Genomic DNA, 21,866 nt, shown 5'->3' on the forward strand with positions numbered 1-21,866 from the left:
CAAACAAAGAGACATCAATTTAGCTGCGGCTTCTTTACGTGGCTTTGCCGCCTTTGCCCACCCCAACGTGGATGCTCTTCCTATTTCCTGTCTTAACCGTGCATTTGGTCGTTTGAAGTCGAAAATTCAAAATTACATGCAACAACTGCTTCCTTAGATTTTCCTAAGAATCTCTCAAATCAGTCCACTTCCGTCCACTAACCCAGATAAGGCCACCATCGACTCTCCTCCAATTTCTTCCCCAGTAAACTCTTCTTATTGCTGCCAGAAGAAGGATCTTTGTAAGACAAGCATTTGGTCACATGAATCTCCCGCTAGCTCTTCTTTACCAATTTATTACTGTCAGGATAAAGCCCACAGTATCAACACTCTTACTTCCTACTTCCTCCCTACTTCCCTTTTTCCATAGGGAACTTCTTCCACTTACCCCCAAAGAACTTGCACTGGCCTTTGCACTTGCGGCTTCCTCTGCCTGGAATGCCCTCCTGCTGAGAGTAACTCCTCTTCATCCTGCAGGTCCCACCCCGCATGTCACTTCTACTGGGGGGCTGGCCTTGGTGGGGGCCAAGGGAGGGGTATGTTGGCTGCACAGCCTGCTAAGCCACGTAGGAGCGTAAAGGGTAACAATGTACCTCCGTGGTCTGTAAGCTCTAGGGGGCCTCGCAATTGCCTGAGCCCCACGGGCAGTACGTTTGGGGTGTGTCCTGGACATCAATTTGACAAACTCCCCCAGGTGGCTGTGTTTCACGCTGAACTTCGAGGACCAGTGCTTCAGCTCAAAAATCATCAGGGTAGAAGATAATACGTAGAGAAAAATAATTTCAAAGTACAAAAGATGTTGATCTTAGATGATAATTTATACATTATAATTTAATAGATTTTGTCTCCCCTTGAGAGAGAAAATGACTATTGTGTAAATCAATTACACCTTTGAAACATCTATTCTATTGCTATATATGGCAATACATAGTAAATAGTAAATAAACATGACGAGGTAAAAATAAAAATTTGTTGAGTGCTTATTATGAATCAAGTCCTATAGTGTCAATATCATATGTATTAGCAAGAGGTAGCTGGTACCTGAACCCAGATATTCTGACATCAAAACCTGCAGTGTTTCAACACTTACTGTGTTGACTGATTTAAAGAATTCAACTGTAGGATTTCCTGGTATCAAATATAAACAAACACACAGAAAAATAAATAATTGGAATCAAAGTGCTGTACCACACGGATTGAGACAATTCTCACTGGCAAATCTCCTGAGAAATGAGACACACCTATAATAAATAAGAAGAAAGAAAATGCTACTTATGGTGTGGAATATTTACTTTGTGTGGAAAAGAGATTTTCAAACTGTAAAGCCATCTATAGGTTTATTCCCATACATTGGAAAATAAATATTAACAAATACAATTAAAAAGAAGAAAATGATTCACCCTCAAAAAGATGAGGTAAGGAGTTAGAGTCAATTTAACAAAAGCCTTAAGGACCAAAACCGGAGGAAAAACATAGCAACAGAGAAAGTAAAGCAATAAGCACAGACTCATAACGCTTAAGCATCCTCAAGAGGTCATCTGGCGATGACCTGTATGAGAAAAAAACTTTGTCTGAAAATTCCAAGACTCCAAGCTATCTGGCCAATGCCTCTATAACCAGGGAATTAGATGTTTGTCCTGCATTTCCCATACTGTTAATTTGGCCAGTAAGTTTATTACTGGGTTCCCGCTACTACTTCCTCAAAGCAGTCCCATTTTTGCTCCCTGCACTAAAAACCACTGCACTGGAGCTCACAAGATCTTCCTCCAAGTTCATCCAAAGCATTTAAGGGCAAAAGCAGCATGCGAAACATGATGACTAGCTATGGATGAAAATAAAAGGAGAAAAAAAAACAACACATGCTCTGTCCTGCGCTTTAAGAGTCTTAGAAAAGCCACACACTCATTAAGAGGAAACAAACAACCGACAGCAAACAGGATGAAAAAGGGCTACTTCTCATTAGCCTGTACTGAATTCTTTTAGTTTCTGAGTGCTTATATCCAAGAATATAATGATGTAATTCACTAATGATAATCAGTGGTACCTGGCAATTAAGTCTTCTTCTAATATTAACATTTCCATATTTAATCTCGTGTCACTGTGAAAGGGCACACACACCACACACCACATTACCAAAGAGCTCTTATGTAAATGCTTTTCAAAATTCACATTTACATTCGTACTTGAAAACCTACCCCTTGTCTGCTGCACAAATGGATTTCATAATTAAGACTTCGATAAAAGGAGTGGCGAAAGGGTAAATTATACATTGCTTACAACCCTTTGTTTTTTTAATGTGTGTGGAGATAGCCTTATGAACCATTAATACCCCTTCTAGAAATCTATCCCAAAGAAATAATCTGATACACACACACACACACACACACACACACACACACACACGATGGTATTAATACAAAGGTGTTCACCATTGTAAACTTGTAATGGTGAAAAATTGGAAATAAACAAAATGTTATTCAATAGGGAAATTCCACATGATGAATTATTACCAAGCCATTAAAATGAGTTTTGTGACGCATTTTTCAAGAAAACAGATAAATGATTATGTTGCAAAGTTAAGTGAATATGAGTAGAATATATAGCATGACCCAAAATGGTCCAAATGCATACATTCTAAAAAGATCAGAAGAAAATATAGCAGTATGTTAGAAGTAGTGGTACTCAGTATAGTGGGATTATTAGCAAATTTTGTTCCTTCTATTTTTCCTAGTTTTCTAATTTTACCCAGTAAATGTATATCACTTTTTCAGCCAGTAAGATAAGGCAGCAGCCCTGTTTTTAAGGGCATTACACAGATGGTGACCAACCCTTTTCCTCATGGGTGCAGGTTGTATCACCTTTTGCACTTTTGCCTGTTTTATTTCTTTCATCAACTGGCTCCACCAACATTGTTGGGAATGATGACTGTGTCTCCTTTTATGATTAAAAAGATAGTTAAGAAATTAGCACTATCTGGCAGGGATCCCAGTCAATGCCAAGAAAAAAAAAAGAGAAAACAGTCTTGGAAGCTTCAGTTTGTCTAAGCACATGGAATTGTTTACCATCACGAAAGTCGGTAAGTGCAAACTACAGCAAACCGTCAAAGAAAGAGACGAAGTCACAGCCCAAGATATTTCTGGGCTCCACTTCTGCCCTGACTTCTGCTTCAGGTCACCAGCTGCCTCGCAGTAGATTTTAGGCACCAGCAAGAAGTAATGTGCCCTATGAAGCATCTCTCAAAAATCCAGAGCAGTGACATGTATGGTCCTATGAATGTGACTAATAAATGCTTCTGCTTTTATTCAAGAGTCTAAGTTTTATAAATGCTATGCTTTTCTCATCTCCTAAAATGAGTCTACTTAGAGCTGAGAAGGTTATCAGGGAATGATTACTGGGCTTACATTTCTCACAAACAAAAGTATTATTTCTAAGAATAAAGAAGACTCTTTCTTCGGGGATCTCTGAAAAACCACTTCAGGAGAATACAGAAGATGAGAAAGACTGTAGAATCAAGCATTTGGTCAAGGAATCAATTAAATAAAATTATCTGTTGACAACAAGTAGGACCAATACTTGCCAGTGACTACTGTCTGTGAACATATTAGGAATATCTTTTTCTTTTTCTTTTTCGCAAGCATATAAAACATTTAAAGCATTAACACAATGCAACCAAAGCTCCAGAATTCCGGAGAGGAATATGGTATGAGACTAATTTATAGGGCAGAGGGAATGCCTGTAGGGACTTTCTGTTGTGGATACATCGGTCAGACCTCGTTGGTACAGATAACAAGCTCTACTTTTGGAAACTGAAACCGTTAAGCATAAACTCTTGGAAAGGCCCATGACAGTTAGATCCTTGCAGAAATGCACAAGCTTGGCAGTTCCCACCCCAGACGTGGGGGGCACGAAGGCAGTATGGGGGCTCTTGCCCCAGGAAGCGTCTGTTCCTTGCCCCGATTTTATCTTCGGTCCACTGCATGGATTTGGATACGCAAATGTTAAAGTGTTGAGAACGAACCTGTGCATGATGCCGGTCTACACCCACTCCACGTCCGACATGAAGTTTCTTTTGAAGCAGAGGGGTCAGTGGGAGCAGAAACATAGGAACAGAGTATGCCCAAGACAAATAAGGAGCGTCACTGGCCTAAGATTGGTGTCTGTGGTGGCCTCAAGGAGATAGTCAGGGGACTTCCCGGGTGGTCCAGGGGTTAGGACTCCAAGCTTGGTTCCACCCCTGGTCGTCGGGGAGCTAAGATCCTGCAGGCCGCGCAGCCAAAATTAAAGAAAAGAAAAGAAAAAAAGGAGAAGAAGGCCAGGTCCTGCTGTTAGAGACAGAGCAGATGCCCTGGGGAAATCCCTCAGAACCTCTCCCTGATTATCTCTGGGGAACTGAATGCTGGTGCAGTCTGGAGGGCGACAGGGCTGGGGCAGGGCCCTGAGGAAACAGGCTCATTGACTCTGATACAGCGTCCTGGTGGGGTCCTCAGGGTTAGCGCAGAGATGCACATTCAAGGAAGGAGCTTACAAGGAGGAGGGCTTTCACCGGACTGAGCTCTAAGAGGGCGCAGAGAGCAGTTCACTGGCTGGGCTGCAGCTGGGGGTCTGAATCCGTCCCTGCTCCATTTCTAACCAGCATGGGATGTGGGCTCTTGGACCTTATTAACAGGACCCTGCTCTACGAACCCTGAGGCTCTTTCTAAACCAAATACTTTTTTAAAAAAAACCAAAACCATAAACTAATACATTTATTAAAAGTAGCTTGTTCAGTGGTGAAGAAAGGAAGGTTTGAAAATTATCTAATCAACATAAACCAAATACTTTGATTCAGAAGTACACAAAAAGCCCATCTTCAGAAGTATGTCTCATATTGATCTTCATGACTGAAACTATAGGTAATATCAATAGAATTTATAAGTTAAAATAATGCGATGAGGTCGAGTTTTGCTTTGCCTGCCTGATGGACCAGTGGTTAACTTCATCAGCACGTTAAGTTTGAAGAGGATGGTTTATTTTGTTGAATAAAATGCTTGAGTATGGGATAAAGAGATTAAGTAAGATTTTATTAAGAAGCGCGTGGCTTGGGACTTCCCTGGCAGTCCAGTGGTTAAGACGCCGCACTTCCACTGCTGGGGCCCAGGTTCCATCCCCGGTCGGGGCACTAAGATCCTGCATGCCACGGGGCATGGCCAAAAATAAACAAACAAATAAATAAAATTAAATGCACTAAAGCTTAAAAAAAATAAAAATTGTGTGACTTTACTTGTTGAAACTCCAACTGTAACTCGGGGAGAGTAGCTGGGGGTGGGACTGAAGGCGGGCTGTCTCTGGTAATGATTTGTTAGTCTGGTTATTAAGATCACGTGATCTAAAGCACTCATGATAAGGTGCTAATAATCAAAGTAAATTGTTGTTCATCTCCCTCCCCCGGCTTTAATCTGAATTATTCTGAATGGCCCTAAGATGCAGTAATTAGGAAGTTTGGATATAATAAGTATAGATAAATAAAATCAGAAATATATTTTTTCAAAGCAGACTTGATATTTCTTCAGCATCACCTGGAGGCCACAAACCTAAGTCTCGGCTCCGCCTCGTGGGCGAGTCTGACGAGACTGCCGTGAGAGGTGAGTGGGGACCTGCTCAGGGAAGGCTGGCTTTCATTCTCATTCAAGAGAATGATGCCGGGCAGACCCGAGTCAGGACTCTCACGCCACCGACTCTCACGCAGGGCCGGGCCTGCCTCACACCCATTTATTTCTCACTCCAGTCCTGGATCCAGTACGTGTGATCTCTGGACGATGTCACCAGACCACACTGTACAGAGCACAGACTCTGCTTCCTTCGTGAGTCGAGATGGTTAACTTAGTTAAACGCACAAGTCTATTTTCTTGTTGAAGCTATGCATGTAATTTAAGTTAATAAAGTTACTGGTGCAGCCACTATGGAACACAGTATGGAGGGTCCTTAAAATACTAAAAATAGAGCTACCATATGATCCAGCAATCCCACTCCTGGGCATAAATCCAGAGAAGATGAAAACACTAATTTGAAAAGATTCATGCACCCCAATGTTCACAGCAGCAATGTTTACAATAGCCAGGACATGGAAGCAACCTAAGTGTCCATCGACAGATGAATGGATAAAGAAGACGTGGTACATATATACAATGGGATACTACTCAGCCATAAAAAGGAATGAAATAATGCCATTTGCAGCAACATGGATGGACCTAGAAATGATCATACTAAGTGAAGTAAGTCAGACAGAGAAAGACAAATATCATATGATATTACCTGTATGTGAAATCTAAGAAAAACAATACAAATGAACTTATTTACAAAAAAGAAACAGACTCACAGACATAGAAAACAAATTTATGGTTACCAAAGGGGAAAGGGGGGAGGGATAAATTAGGACTTTAGGATTAACATATACACACTACTATATATAAAATAGATAAACAAGAACCTACTGTACAGCACAGGGAACTGTACTTAATGTCTTGTAATAACTTATAACAGAAAAGAATCTGAAAAAGAATATACATATATATATATATATATAAAACAGAATCATTTTGCTGTTCACCTGAAACATTGTAAATCAACTATACTTCAGTTAAAAAATTAAAAAATGAATACAAAGTAAAGTTACTTGACAGGGTGAGAGAGATCTTCCTCAGCAGAAGAGGACACCAGAAAGCCAGGTGTGAAGGCTAGCTTTATGTGTTGACTTGCCTAAACTATAGGACTCAGTTATCAATCAAACACTAGTCCAGGCGCTGCTGTGAAGGTATTTTGTAGACGTGCTTAACATCTACAATTGGTTGACTTTAAGGAAAGGAGATTTTCTTGATGAGATGGGTGGGCCTCATCTAATCAGCTGAAAGGCCTGAAGAACAAAGCTGACGTTTCCCTGAGGAAGAAGAAATTCTCCCTCAAGACTGCAGCATCGGCTCCTGTTGGGGGTGTCCAGCCTGGCCTGCAGACTTTAGACGTGTCAGTCTCCACGTTCACGGAACCCAGTTCTTTGAAACGAATCTCTCTCTCTCTCTAAATATCCTGTGAGTTCTGTTTCTCTGGAGAACCCCAACTAATACACCATGCCCTTCCATTTGTGTAAATAACTGTAAGTTTAAAAACACATCCCACACATTATTATATGGTGTGTGTATATATGTATACATGTTTGTGTATATATGTACATAAATATGAAAGTCTTACATTAAACATACACAAAGAGGGGCCTATGTGGGAAAATGGGATTGAAAACAGGAGATGAAGTAGAAAAACACAATTTAAAAATTGAGTATTCTAAATCAATTTTCACTGCAAAGTAAAGGAGCTGTTACAGTGGAGGATTACTGGACTGAATGTCAATATTATGACATAGTATAAGTGTGTTTCATGTTTGGTAATTGCAATCATTGTTGCTTTTGTTGTGGTCATCCATGTACAATGCTTGGTGTCAGTCTATCTCTTGTAAAAATAAAATACAGTGTGTGTGTGTGGAAAAAAAAAAAAAAAAAAAAAACAAAAACGAAAAAAAAAAAAAAATTGAGTATTCTATATTAAAGAAAGGCAGTCTTTGGACTAACAATACCAGCGTACCACAAACTGGGGGCTTGAATAGTCCCTTTCTGTGCCTGCCTGAGAATATTCACATTTATAAATCACATTATGTGTAATAACATGTCTTAGTGAAACCTCATGCCCGAAACTGAAATATCAGCTTAAAAGATATTTTCAAAAATGTAGACTGATTACATCTAAGGGACTACTAAGATAACAGGTATCTGGACATAATTGTGAACTTTCAAACACATTCCACTAATATGAATTCTATTCATCTCTCAAGGCTCAAGTCCCATAATAGTCTTGTTCTGTTTGTCAATGACTAGAGCATTCACTCTCCAAATCACTCATTGGGTATCACAGAATGATTTACACTGTTGTTATTTTAAGAATTTCATGTCTTGCAGCCCATCTAGCCTGTAAATTCCTTAAGATCAATGATGTTTATATTTATTTGTTTCCCCATAGTGGCTGGTTTAATGTCTTGCACATGGTGACATTCTTATTTTCAGTACTCAAGAACTGATTCATGGTAACTAATAATGAAGATAGGAAGTAACTAATAATGAAGATAGGAAGTATAATTCTAAGAAAGAATTAATAAGAGTTTTAAAAACTGTAAATAGAATCCTAATAACTTAATATGTTGATTTTTCCTGCCAAAAATACTAGCCAAACTTTGATTTTTATTTTGTTATTATTTATTTATACCACAAATCTATGTTGTAGCTAATGAAGTCCCGATTCTATAAAACTTTAATACAATTTCTTAATATGTAATAAAGCCAATTCACACAATTAAAATCTCAACTGAACTAAATAATACCATTATAATAACCTATTAAATATATCATTAACTTAATTGGCTAAGCTCTGACAGCATATTGGGATATTTGCCGATGTAACTATAACAAATAGTATCTACGCTTAAGATTTTTAAAAATTAATTAATTAATTTATTATTTATTTTTGGCTGCGTTGGGTCTTCATTGCTGCACGCGGGCTTTCTCTACGGGCTTTCTCTAGCTGCGGCGAGCGGGGGCTACTCTTCGTTGCGGTGTGCGTGCTTCTCATTGCGGTGGCTTCTCTTGTTGCAGAGCACGGGCTCTAGGTGCGCAGGTTTCAGTAGTTGCGGCCCGCAGGCTTAGTAGTTGTGGCGCATGGGCTTAGTTGCTCCGCGGCATGTGGGATCTTTCCAGACCAGGGCTCGAACCTGTGTCCCCTGCATTGGCAGGTGGATTCTTAACCACTGCGCCACCAGGGAAGCCCCTATGCTTAAGAGATTTTAATAAATAAAAACACTGACATAGTTCAGAGTCATTATGAGTTTTATTTGATACGCTATTCTGATGAACTAGAATAGCTGATAAATAGTTAATAAAGGTAAACTTAGGATTAAATACAAATTGAGTTACTTCCATGAGGCTTTGCTGAGAGTCTACGATAAATGTTTCTGTTGTCAAAAGCAAAATCAGGATTAAACTATATCAACACTATCATGCCTGCTCTGTATCTTCATTTTCCTGTTTAAGCTAAGGACACATCTGCCTGAGAATAATCTCATTACAGTCAAGGAACGGATTCACCACTGGCTCTGCTTGCCCTCTAATCCTATTACAGTTTCTGTCTGCATTTCAATTTTTGACCTTTGCAAAATTTAAAATCAGTATTTCCTGCAAAATTTAATATTACTGTTCTTAATACGAGGAAGACACCTAATTATGTTGAAACATTAAATAAACTTTCGTGGGTCAGCAAACATCAGTTGGATACCTTCCCCATCCTTTCAGAATTTCCACGTGAGAGGGAAACGCCCCTGGAATGAAGAGTCTGCCAGCTCAGGAGGGAGGGCGTGCAGACGTGCTTATAGGGCTGGTTGCTCTGTGTTTCTCCACATCCTTCAAGTCGGGTTCCCCCTAATGACAACGACAGTGCCAGTCTGTGGCCTCAGATCCAGGGTGCTCCAGGTATCCTAGAGGTCAGAACCCTGACCTCCACCAGCTCTAATGAACTGAGGGACCAGCTGCAGACACAAACAGTGCCTTTGGCTCCCTGCGGTCCTGGCTAGCTTTGAAATATGACACCCGCTTCGCATTACAGTTAGAGTTGGGAGAATTTGCCCATTGGGGGTTCATTTTCTATTCCTTTTAAAGCTGTACGTTTTCTGAAATGAACACGTATACAGTTACAGAATGATTATTTCTGCTAACAAAGAGGGCATACCAGCAGCGCTTATCTGCAATAACGAGGAGAGACAGAGATCAGAGGACCCAAGAATATAAAGAAGGAAAAGTCAGAATTACTCTTCAATAAGCATCTTAGACTGACTAACAAGTTACGATAATAATAAAACTTTAGAAATGATAAACATAGCTGGGAAGTGAAAAAGATGGGATTTTTAAAAAATTATTTTATGCAAGCTTTTGGTAATAATCCCTGTACGTCTACTTAGGAGCCATTCCTGAAATATCTTTGGGATATACACTGAATGCTTTTAATAAAATTCTGATTCATATTTTACATCACTCCTCTCAAGCACTTTGCACTGCTGGAAGGTAACCAGCTCTCGCAATTAGCAAGACTCAATTTAAAGATGAACAAATTCTCAAAAATTACTTAAATTGATGGTGTTCAACTACATAATTTACAAAGTCTCTTTCAGTTCTAAAATTCTGTCATTCCCTAACTATGCATTCTTACATCTCAAAAGGAAGATGAACAAAATTAGAATTTATGTAACTGTCATATAAGTAAAACAGATTTTCTCAATATCTGGCTGTTCCTCCGGGGTTGGGCTGCCAGCAGTTGGAAGACATGCAATCTCATCTCCTCAGATTTCGGTGCATTTGGCTCAAGTTCTGCTGGAGCTGACACCCCTCCCTCTCTGAAGGCACATAACCTTGGCCCGGCAGCCAGCATCTTCCCTCCATCCCTGGTCCACAGTATTTGTTTCATGGGAATGTTGCCTGAATTCGTTCAATCAGACACACACACTTTTTTTTTTTTAACGTTTTTGGAAAAAGGACATTTCGCTCTGCTTGGATAAGGAAAATTTAGGCAGGATGATTCTGTCAACGACATGTTGAAAGAGTCTACTCTGGAGTGAAGTCAATTCAGAGGAAGCACAGCAGAGTCCAGAAATGGAAAGACAGACACCAAGCCAATAGCATTTGAGTCCTTGTACCCAGCTATGCCGGAAGCAAGGAAGACCCTAGGACTTCGCAGTTAAGCAAGCTAGCACATGTTCCTTTGTGTGTAAACCAGTTTTATTTGGGTTTCTACAACTTCTAACCAAAGGGAACCTAAGAAAGAAGGGTTTATAAAGATTGATGCTGGGCATCTTTGGTTTCATCGCAGTGGCTGCCACGTGCCACCTTTTCAGCATAGGTACCCTCTGTCTCGAAGTCAGCCCTTCCTAGGCTGTTTTATTCCTTCTTAAGGCAATACTATGGTCAGTAAAAAAACAAGATGTACAGATACACACACCTCATTAAGTACCAACCTCTAGCCTTACCTTCGCATTTTAAAAAGAAAGCAACCTGTCACCTACTCAAAATTATAATATGTTTAAGTTGACATCTCTGAAATGTTATATACTAAAGTAATCTTCGATGCTCAAAAATGCCTAGTCAATCTCTGTGTATCAGAAAGGTCCTCTTTTGTCAGTCTTTCAAAACTATATCAACCAACAAAGGAAGATAAGTACTGAATTCTGATAAGGTTTAAGTTGCATACAGTGCTTTAAAAAAATAATTTTGTCAGATTTACGACTGCCATCTCTCCCGGTCTCAGCCTCTTTTCTCTCTCTCTCTCTTTTTTTTTTTTTTTTTTCACTTTCTGGTTCACTTTAGAAATTTAAATTTTTTTGTACTTTCTAAATGCCTGGGATTTGGCTTAGTGGAGACACCACTCTTGAAACAACTCCACAGCTAAAAGTAGGTATAAACATATGTGTAGCATTTCAGTGTTCATTTATCACGGGTGGATGTGTCCCGGGAGCTATAAATAGGGAGCACGGCACTGGGTGTGCACTGACATTCATATGCATGTGAATTCCTGCCTGCGTCTACTAAGATCTTTTTTCAAATTTTATGAGGAGACTCCTTGGTGAGAATTTCATTAGCTACCATAAATCAGGCACTGAGGCTGTCACATATTTAAATAATGTTAACGCCCCAGCGATGTCAAGAATAGTCATCTATTCAGTTCCTCCCATTCTCTGCTCTCCACATGCCAAGCAGACGGCTCCAAACAGGCCATGCCGGGGCCAGAAGACCCAAAGCACACCTGGCAGTTCTCAGCACCGGGCACAGAAATGAGCTCGTGCATCTGACGGGCTGGGTGCAGTGCCTGACACACGGTAGGAGCCGAAAGCAAGGCCAACTCTCCCACCTGTTTTTCCTGCCTTTTCTTTCTTTGCACTAAAGGGCAGGCATGCAGCATCCCCCTTCTCCGGAAGGAGCGATGTTAGTTTTAGAGGAACTGTCCTTAACTTTATCTCACCTAACTCTCCTTTAAAGACATAATTACATTCTAAGGCCCTGCTAATACCGTGAAATGAAAATCACAGATAAAATAATTTGCCTAAACGCAGAGTAACTCCCAAACCCTAACATAAAGGGAACACGTAAGGAAAGGAATTCATAATAAAAATATATTTCCATAGGTAAATGTTTGGGCATGACACACTTGACTAGAAGACACCATTAAATGTCGGGTGGTGGCACCTAGATACAGAACCCTCGTGACGGCAGCTGTTGTAAATGTATAACCGTTCAGGAATGTTTTGTTGGCAACTCCAATGCCCCAAGGTGTGTTGCCATCAATGGCATAATTTTTTTTTTGAAATAATAACCACCTCTTTTTTTTGGAAATAATAAGCACCTCTTTTTTTTTAGAAATAATAACCACCCCTATGTAAAGTTCCGAATAAAACTAACAACAGTTGTCTCTTGATTTACACAGTAGTTGAATTCCTGCAAAATCTGGTGATAAAATGGTGCAAAATTACTTTTGCGTTTATTTGCAAAATGCAAGTAGGCTCTGAATGTAGTTCAGACAACTATAAACAGGCTTCTTACCTACATAAATGTCCAGCAGGATTTCAGAGTGCAAATGCCCTCTGCATTGCAGACAGGCAACATTTCCCATCTCTGCCCGGACATTGCGACAACCCAAAATCATCTCACCATTTAAAAAACTCTCCTTAAGGGGGCGATTCTATCCCCGTTGAGACTTTTTAGAGTGACACATTTTATTTCAAACCACATCTTTAATTATAATAAAATATTTGCAACACACGATAAAGTTTTCTGGCATTGCTGTCCATTGCAATGAAGACATCACCGGTGCTCCTCTGCATTCCTGTATATGTACGGATAGTCTCTGGGTTTTGAGTTTGCTGAAATGGCCTTGAAATAGAGACATTAATTACATGCTTAGTTGGAGACTATGTAATAAGCTTCCTTTGCCAGAGTAATTGGAACCCTGCAGTTATGTTTTCCCGGTTATTATACAGTAGCAACAAGTTTTTAGGCACATAAAACACCAGAGGCAGGTTGAAATGTAACAGCATCTCGAAGTCAAGTGAAAAAAATTCTAAATTAAGATTTTAAAAAAACACATGACCAGTCACTGAAATGCTCTGATTCATGACTCTGTGATTACCAGAACATAGCCATTTTAAGAGCCATGTTTATTTAAAGATCTATTTCATTCAAGAGCTGATTTACTTGCAAGGCACCTAGAAAAACATTGATTCCAAAATACTGGTACAAGAAAATATCTCGAATGTTTATTTTATTGTGCTTCAAAAGAAAAACATGGCAAGATTTTCCCCATCAAAGCAGAAAAAATGGCCAAAAGAAACTCGAATTTAAAATGAGATTTTGCAAAGGTTTTGTGAACAGTGATTTTGGGAAATAAGTGGAAATGGCAAAAAAAAGGACTCTGAGACATTGAAAAAAGAACAAAAGAAACAAAATTTAAAGACTCTTCAAATGTAAAACACTAGCTTTTTCCATAGAGTCACAAATGTATTCAACAATTTGACTTGCCACCATGAGTAAGAAATGAAAGTCAAAACAGGGTTTAATACTCATAGTATCCAAAGAAGATTATTTTGCGGAAGTCTTAATTTAAACAGTATATTATATTAGTTCCTTTGTCCCATGAAACTATAGAGACCTTCTTTTGCTGGATGCTAGCCTTTGAAAATGAATGACTTCCAAATAGTTGAACTTACAGAAGCCACCCACCAACCAAGCATAGACAGGCGTCATTTGCTGCGACTTTCTGAACTAGAGACAATGATGCACCTTTCTGGATGTCGATGTTTTAACTCTTTTCGCAAGTTACATGTGTGCATTTGAGGTGGAGGGAAAGAATGGTGGGACTTGGAACACCTCAAAGTACGACATCAAGGGAATTTTTCCATCCTGATTTCTAGAGGGTAGTCTAGCTGATGTCACACTGTTATAATTCAGAGTGTGTGTGTGCGTGTGCACGCGCTAGCGCTTGTGCACACGCACACACACAGACACACACACGCTATTATGCACTGTGGGCCCCCCTCCTTCCTCTTGTATGTAAACTGGTTACATGGGGCATTTACATAAACTACTTCCTCTGCCCAACACGCTCTGCCACCAACTTGTCAGGTGGGTGGCTCTCAGCCCTCAGATGTCATCTCTTCAGAGAAGCCCTCCCTGACTCTCTATGTAAAGACGTCATTCTCACCCACCACCAGTCATTTTTTCCTTCATGGCATTTAAAAAGCCTCAATGCACATGGATGGACCTAGAGATGATCATACTAAGTGAAGTAAGTCAGACAGAGAAAGACAAGCACCATATGATATCACTTACATGTGGAAGCAAAAATATGACACAGATGAACTTATCTACGAAACAGAAACACTCACAGACATAGAGAACAGACTTGTGCGGGGCTGGGGGAGGGGTGAATTGGAAGTTTGGGATTAGTAGATGCAAACTGTTATATAGAGGATGGATACACAACAAGGTCTTACTGGATAGCACGGGGAACTATATTCAATATCCTGAGATAAACCATCATGGAAAAGAATTATTTAAAAAGGCTGCACTGATCTTGTTACTGTCTGTTCACTGATGATCTCCCCCTACTGGAATGTAAGCCACTGAAGGGCGAGGTCCCTGTCTGTTTTGTTTACTGTTCTTACTTTCAGACCTAGAACAATTCCCGGCATTTCGAAGATAGTCAAAAAAATCTTTGTTGAATATGCAAACATTGAATATAATTCTTTAGATTTAAAAGCTCTGTCCTTTACCTTCACTTTAGTTTTCCCAAATAGGTTTAACCTCCACAGAGATAAATAACTAAACAAGTTATTTTTATATAATTAATCTGTGGCTCAAACTGATGCAGTGGCCACTAGACACACCATCACCTCATGCCGGTTCACGTGACGAACTTGGCTTCTCTGGGCTCCCTGCCTTCTCACGTACACAGAGGACCTGTCCTACCCTGGGACTTGTCATTTCTCGTGACAACTCTCATTCTATAGAGAGCAAAAGATCTAGACTTCAAGGAAGCATAAAGAAAAGCTCGTTAGTATAACTTTTTAAGCACTAAAGGTATTGCTTTCAGAAACTGTTAATGTTTAAATCAACATTTTAATGAGACAAGTAGGTTCAACATTTATCTTGACGAGTTGAGTCTAGATCTGATTCTATCTGGACACCAAGATCCCCTCAAAGCCATACAAGTCTGTTCTCCTGGACTGGGACCCATCCAAGTTCACTGTTAACATGGCTTTTGTGAAACGTAAGCACAACTTGCTCATACCCGTTTTCCATGGGGCGTTTCCACCCAGCGCCCCAAAAGAAAACAGAAGAAAAAAGACACCCACATACTTAATTTGTCAGAGAAATAGCCCTATAACATCTTCCTGAGATGCTTTACATGATTTCTGAGTACAACCTGTAACGATTAGGCACAGCCTGTAAAATTTATAAAAGTTTACCTTTTCATGCATCTTTCTCTACTTTTCTAACTAAAGAGAATTTTGCCATACAGTTAATGAAATGACCAAAGCAGTTGAGATAATAATGCCTGCTGGGAAAAAAAAAACCCCCAAAAGTTGAAGAATTGTACAAATATAAGAGTCTATTTTCGGAAAAAGAACAGAAAGATAGGACTGAGTCCTCTGATTTGGGTTTGTTTCCTGACTTGTCCATTCACCATCCGTGAGACCTCAGGCAAATCTATTGACCTCTCTGTGTATCAATTTCCTCATTTTAAAAATGGGAGCAGTAGTAGTCAACTCACAAAACAGACCCAATGACTAAAGCGTCACCATACGAAATACATAAACGGTGCTTAATTGAACTAAGAAATGAGTGGAGGGCTTCCCTGGTGGCGCAGTGGTTGAGAGTCTGCCTGCCAATGCAGGGGACACGGGTTCGAGCCCTGGTCTGGGAAGATCCCACATGCCGCGGAGCAACTGGGCCCGTGAGCCACAACTACTGAGCCTGCGCGTCTGGAGTCTGTGCTCTGCAATTAGAGAGGCCGCGATAGTGAGAGGCCCGCGCACCGCGATGAAGAGTGGCCCCCGCTTGCCGCAACTAGAGAAAGCCCTCGCACAGAAACGAAGACCCAACACACCCCAAAATAAATAAATAAATAAAAATTAAAAAAAAAAAAAGAAATGAATGGAACATGTATACCTTAATGCTTGTATCACTGTTCCTCTCTTGATATCCACACATTTCAATTAATTTAAGCACTATCCCATACAGTGAGGTTTTGCATGCATCAAGAAAACTGCATGTCCTAAGTTCTGGGTTTGGGAGTAGCTTGGATACTGGTCTGGAGGAGAAAAAACTGGGGTTCAGCTCCAGTTCAGCCGAGGGGCACTGGGCCAGTCATTTAACCTCTGGGCTGCATCTCCCCTCATGTGTACACACAGAGGGTGGGGCAGATCAGTGGCTCCTGAGCCTGGCCGCAGCCTTGTGTCATCTGGAAGATTGAAAAGAGGTGATGCCCGACTCCACCCTCAGACCTGGGGCCGGGCAGGGCCGGGCACTGGGATCCTAAAGTATCTCCTCAGGTGATTATGACACAGCTGTACAGAAACAGGTCAGGGGCCAGACCCCAGGCCACGGAGGTGACACCAAGGCACCTGGCATGCCTCATGGCAAATGGAATGGGATTCTCAATTTTATCCACCGGTCTCAGAATCTTGTCACTAGGATCAGGATTCTGAAGTAAATCAACTTTAGCACTCGGAACAAATCAGGTTTTTCTGAATCTATGAGGCTGAGATCTAGACTCTGGGGGATGGTAAAGTCACTAAGATAAGCGCCTACTTTTGGGGAACAGACTAGGGGGGCCGGGGGCTTTCCCTCATTATCACATGCCACAAACTTGTATATCGGACACTTATCAGGCATAACTCGCGAGTTTTATAATAAATCATTATTTATGCTCTAGGACAGCACTGTCTCACATGGCAGCCATTGGCCACATGTAGCTCTGGTGGCTGTTCTGAACTCAGATATGCCATAAGCATAAAATACACATGGGATTCTGAAGGTTCAGTGTGCAAAAAAGAATGTAAACTATCTCATTAATAACTTTATATGGAATAATAATTATCATGTCAAATAATATTATGTCAATATGATATTGATATAAAATTTAATAAATATTATTTAGACCAATAATTTTTTGAGATATTAGTTTAAATGAAATATATTGTTAAAATTAATTTCACTTTTTTTTTTTTTTTTACCTCTTTGAATGTGGCTATTGGAAAACTTAAAAGTAGCCGTGGGGCTCACTTCGGTTTTGTAGTGCTGCTGTAGGGCAGGGGCTGAACTGCACTAAACCCAGAGCTTCGGTGGAGCTCGGAGCAGGACGAACTCCATGTCGCTGGCTGCTGGGGAAGGATGCTGTCCTGAATTGGAGGGGCACCAGCTGTCACGGGTGCACAGGGGAGTGACTCAGACCGCCACGGAGGAGAGATGCAAGCAGACCCCGAGGAGGGGGGTACTGCACTGGAAGGCTAAATTAATCAGGGGCCGAAGAGGAAGAGAGATGAGAAAAAGCAGAAGAAAAAGCTTCCCTGCCCTAGTTTCTTTACTCACTCCCTAGCCCTGCCACGGTTTCTGCTCACTGGATCAGCTCTACAGCATCTCCAGCCTTTGCCACCGGCATCTCTGACCTAGACCAAAGGAGCACGTAGTGTAAGGGGACTTAGCCCCCAACCTTCTGGGAGAGAAGACTGTCTTTGTAAGTTATAAAACATTGTCGTCCTGTTTGTCCTTTGGCAGTGTGAGAATAGAAACATTTTACAAGATGGAAACATAAAGCAGAGAAAGTCTAGAGCACTTGGTCAATGGCCTTTGTTTGCTCTCCTCTTTCCTGGCTGATGTGCACCTCTCTATCTGATGGCTTTTGATCGTTAGAACTCCTGCTTCACTTTGCACAGCTTGGCACTCAGAGATACAGGTGCACTTCAGAAACAGTGCAGGTTTGGTCCCAGACAACCGCAATAAAGCAGACATAGCAATAAAGCATGTCACATGAATACTTTCTTTCTGTGTGCAAAAAAAAGTTATGTTTATACTATTCTGTGGTCTATCGGTTGTGCAGTAGCATTATGTCTAAAAAACAACGTAGGAGACCTTCAAGATGGCGGAGGAGTAAGACGTGGAGATCACCTTCCTCCCCACAAATACATCAGAAATACATCTACACGTGGGACAACTCCTACAGAACACCTACTGAACGCTGGCAGAAGACCTCAGACTTCCCCAAAGGCAAGAAACTCCCAAAGTACCTGCGTAGGGCAAAAGAAAAAAGAAAAAACAGAGACAAAAGAATAGAGACAGGAACTGCACCAGTGGGAGGGAGTCGTGAAGGAGGAAAGGTGTCCACACACTAGGAGCCCCTTCACTGGCGGAGACAGGGGGGTGGGGGGGGGAAGTGTCAGAGCCACGGAGGACAGTGCAGCAACAGGGGTGCAGAGGGCAAAGCGGAGAGGTTCCTGCACAGAGGATCGGTGCCGAGCAGCACTCACCAGCCTGAGATGCTTGTCTGCTCACCCGCTGGGGCGGGTGGGGCTGGGAGCTGAGGCTCGGGCTTCAGAGGTCAGACCCCAGGGAGAGGACTGGGGTTGGCTGAGTGAACACAGCCTGAAGGGGTTAGTGCACCACAGCTAGCCTGGAGGGAGTCCAGGAAAGAGTCTGGAGATGCTAAGAGACAAGAGACAATTGTTTCGGGGTGCACGAGGAGGGGGGATTCAGAGCACTGCCTAAACGAGCTCCAGAGACGGGCGCGAGCCGCGGTGATCAGCGCAGACACCAGAGACGGGCATGGGACGCTAAGGCTGCTGCTGCCGCCACCAAGAAGCCTGTGTGCGAGCACAGGTCACTCTCCACACCGCCCCTCCCGGGAGCCTGTGCAGCCCACCACTGCCAGGGTCCCGTGATCCAGGGACAACATCCCCGGGAGAACGCACGGCGCACCTCAGGCTGCTGCAACGTCACGCCGGCCTCTGCTGCCGCAGGCTCGCCCCGCCTCCTCCGTACCGCTCCCTCCCCCCGGCCTGAGTGAGCCAGAGCCCCCAAATCAGCTGCTCCTTTAACCCCGTCCTGTCTGGGAGGGGAATAGACGCCCTCAGGCGACCTACACGCAGAGGCGGGTCCAAATCCAAAGCTGAACCCCGGGAGCTGTGCAAACAAAGAAGAGAAAGGGAAATCCCTCCCAGCAGCCTCAGGAGCAGCAGATTAAATCTCCACAGTCAACTTGATGTACGCTGCATCTGTGGAATACCTGAGTAGACAACAAATCATCCCAAAACTGAGGCGGTGGACTTTGGGAGCAACTGTAGACTTGGGGTTTGCTTTCTGCATCTAATTTGTTTCTGGTTTTATGTTTATCTTAGTTTAGTATTTAGAGCTTATTATCATTGGTAGATTTGTTTATTGATTTGGTTGCTCTCTTCCTTTTTAAATTTTTCTTATATATATATATATTTCTTTTTTTCCTTTTTCTCTGAGTGTGTATGTGTATGCTTCTTTGTGTGATATTGTCTGTATAGCTTTGCTTTTGCCATTTGTCCTAGGGTTCTGACTATCCTTTTTTTTTTTAGTATAGTTTTTAGCACTTGTTATCATTGGTGGATTTGTTTTATGGTTTGGTTGCTTTCTTCTTTCTATCTCTCTTTCTTTTTTTTATTATTTTTTTATTTTTAATAATTTTTTTCTATTTTAAAGACTTTATTTTATTTTATTTATTTTTTCTTTCTTTCCTTCTTTTTTCCCCCTTTTCTTCTTAGCCATGTGGTTGACAGGGTCTTGGTGCTCTGGCCAGATGTCAGGCCTGAGCCTCTGAGGTGTGAGAGCCGAGTTGAGGACCTTGGTCTACCAGAGACCTCCCAGCCCCGTGTAATATCAAACAGTGAAAGCTCTCCCAGAGATCTCCATCTCAATGCTAAGACCCAGATCCACTCAACAACCAGCAAGCTACAGTGCTGGACATCCTATGCCAAACAACTAGCAGGACAGGAATACAAACCCACCCATTAGCAGAGAGGCTGCCTAAAATCATAATAAGTTCACAGACACCCCAAAACACATGACAGGACGTGGTTCTGCCCACCAGAAAGACAAGATCCAGCCTGATCCACCAGAATACAGGCACCACATCCCTCCACCAGGAAGCCTACACAACCCACTGAACCAACCTTAGCCACTGGGGGCAGACACCAAAAACAACGGGAACTACAAACCTGCAGCCTGTGAAATGGAGACCCCAAACACAGTAAGATAAGCAAAATGAGAAGACAGAGAAATATGCAGCAGATGAAGGAGCAAGGTAAAACACCACCAGGCCAAACAAATGAAGAGGAAATAGGCAGTCTACTTGAAAAAGAATTCAGAGTAATGATCGTAAAGACGATCCAAAACCTTTGAAATAGAATGGAGAAAATACAAGAAACGTTTAACAAGGACCTAGAAGAACTAAAGAGCAAGTAAACAATGATGAACAACACAATAAATGAAATTAAAAATTCTCTAGAAGGAATCAATAGGAGAATAAGTGAGGTAGAAGAACGGATAAGTGACCTGGAAAATAAAATAGTGGAAATGACTACTGCAGAGCAGAATATAGAAAAAAGAATGAAAAGAATTGAGGACAATCTCAGAGACTTCTGGGACAACATTAAATGCACCAACATTCAAATTATAAGGGTCCCAGAAGAAAAAGACAAAAAAAAAAAAAAAACGGGACTCAGAAAATATTTGAAGAGATTATAGTTGAAAACATCCCTAATATGGGTAAGGAACTAGTCAATCAAGTCCAGGAAGCCCAGAGAGTCCCATACAGGATAAACCCAAGGAGAAACACGCCAAGACACATATTAACTAAACAATCAAAAATTAAATACAAAGAAAAAATATTAAAAGCAGCAAGGGAAAGCAACAAATAACATACAAGGGAATCCCCATAAGGTTGACAGCTGATCTTTCAGCAAAAACTCTGCAAGCCAGAATGGGGTGGCAGGACAGATTTAAAGTGATGAAAGGGAAAAAGCTACAACCAATATTACTCTACCCAGCAAGGATCTCATTCAGATTCAATGGAGAAATTAAAACCTTTACAGACAAGCAAAAGATAAGAGAATTCAGCACCACCAAACCAGCATTATAAAAAATGCTAAAGGAACTTCTCTAGGCAAGAAACACAAGAGAAGGAAAACACTTACAATAAAAAACCCAAAACAATTAAGAAAATGGTAATAGGAACATACATATTGATAATTACCTTAAATGTAAATGGATTAAATGCTCCCACCAAAAGACACGGACTGGCTGAATGGATACAAAAACAAGACCTGTACATATGCTGTATACAACAGACCCACTTCAGACCTAGGGACACATACAGACTGAAAGTGAGGGGATGGAAAAAGATATTCCATGCAAATGGAAATCAAAAGAGAGCTGGAGTTGCAATTCTCATATCAAATAAAATAGACTTTAAAATAAAAACTATTACAAGAGACAAAGAAGGACACTACATAATGATCAAGGGATCAATCCAAGAAGAACATACAACAATTGTAAATATTTATGCACCCAACATAGGAGCACCTCAATACATAAGCCAAATACTAACAGCCATAAAAGGGGAAATTGACAGTAACACAATCATACGAGGGGACTTTAACACCCCACTTTCACCACTGGACAGATCATCCAAAA

At 41.2% G+C, this 21,866-nt stretch overlaps 1 protein-coding gene across 4 annotated transcripts in view; it reads right to left on the reverse strand.

The window, feature by feature from the left end:
* KCNQ5 (potassium voltage-gated channel subfamily Q member 5) overlaps positions 1-21,866 on the reverse strand; it is a 580,265-nt gene that overhangs the window by 389,851 nt on the left and 168,548 nt on the right. The window lies entirely within an intron of this gene.

The sequence above is a fragment of the Balaenoptera acutorostrata genome, chromosome 14, assembly GCF_949987535.1.
Source record: "Balaenoptera acutorostrata chromosome 14, mBalAcu1.1, whole genome shotgun sequence".
In the NCBI taxonomy this organism is placed as follows: Eukaryota; Metazoa; Chordata; class Mammalia; order Artiodactyla; family Balaenopteridae; genus Balaenoptera; species Balaenoptera acutorostrata.